We start from the raw sequence: 1,109 nt of genomic DNA on the forward strand, positions 1-1,109 counted from the left end.
TTCCAGGAGAAATTTGAATGATTTCTCCATGATGGGTTATAGGTGTTTCCATATGGTTCACCCATGTAATTAACCTCTGCCATGGCAGGGTTCTCAGGATCATAAGCTTCTTCAGAAGCTGCCTCTCTAGTACTGTTGGATGCGTGTTGCAATCCATTCAGATTTTGAGAGATCATGTTGACCTGTTGAGTCAACACTTTGTTCTGAGCCAATATGGCATTCAGAGCATCAATTTCAAGAACTCCTTTCTTCTGAGGTATCCCATTATTCACGGAATTCCTCTCAGAGGTATACATGAACTGGTTGTTTGCAACCATGTCAATGAGTTCTTGAGCCTCTTCAGGTGAATAGATCCACCTGCAGAATGATTCAATGACATTTTTGAAAATTCAGAGAGACCATAATAGAATATATCTAATATGGTCCATTCTGAAAACATGTCAGATGGACATCTTTTAGTCAACTGCTTGTATCTTTCCCAAGCTTCATAGAGGGATTCACCATCTTTTTGTTTGAAGGTTTGAACATCCACTCTCAGCTTGCTCAGCTTTTGAGGAGGAAAGAATTTATCCAAGAAGGCAGTGACCAGCTTATCCCAGGAGTCCAGGCTATCCTTAGGTTGTGAATCCAACCATATTCTAGCCCTATCTCTTTCAGCAAAAGGGAAAAGCATGAGTCTGTATACTTCAGGATCAACTCCATTTGTCTTTACAGTCTCACAGATTTGCAAGAACTCAGTTAAAAACTGATAAGGATCTTCAGATGGAAGTCCATAAAACTTGCAGTTTTGTTGCATTAAGGCAACTAGCTGAGGTTTCAGCTCAAAGTTATTGGCTCCAATGGCAGGAATGGAGATGCTTCTTCCATCAAACTTGGACGTTGGCTTTGTGAAGTCACCAAGCATTCTCCTTGCATTATTATTATTACTTTCGGCTGCCATCTCCTTCTCTTGTTCGAAAATTTCTGAAAGGTTATTTCTGGATTGTTGTAATTTAGCTTCTCTTAATTTTCTCTTCAGAGTCCTTTCAGGTTCTGGATCAATTTCAACAAGAGTGCCTTTTTCCCTGTTCCTGCTCATATGAAAGAGAAGAAAACAAGAAAAGAAAGAG

General features: G+C 39.8%; 1 non-coding gene across 1 annotated transcript; it reads left to right on the plus strand.

The window, feature by feature from the left end:
* The first annotated feature begins 437 nt into the window (after positions 1-437).
* LOC112704714 (small nucleolar RNA R71) lies at positions 438-541 on the plus strand. Its single transcript, XR_003155324.1, has one exon. It is a non-coding gene; the product is annotated as a small nucleolar RNA R71 (small nucleolar RNA).
* Positions 542-1,109: the final 568 nt, after the last annotated feature.

The sequence above is a fragment of the Arachis hypogaea genome, chromosome 7 (genome assembly GCF_003086295.3).
Source record: "Arachis hypogaea cultivar Tifrunner chromosome 7, arahy.Tifrunner.gnm2.J5K5, whole genome shotgun sequence".
Taxonomy (NCBI): Eukaryota; Viridiplantae; Streptophyta; class Magnoliopsida; order Fabales; family Fabaceae; genus Arachis; species Arachis hypogaea.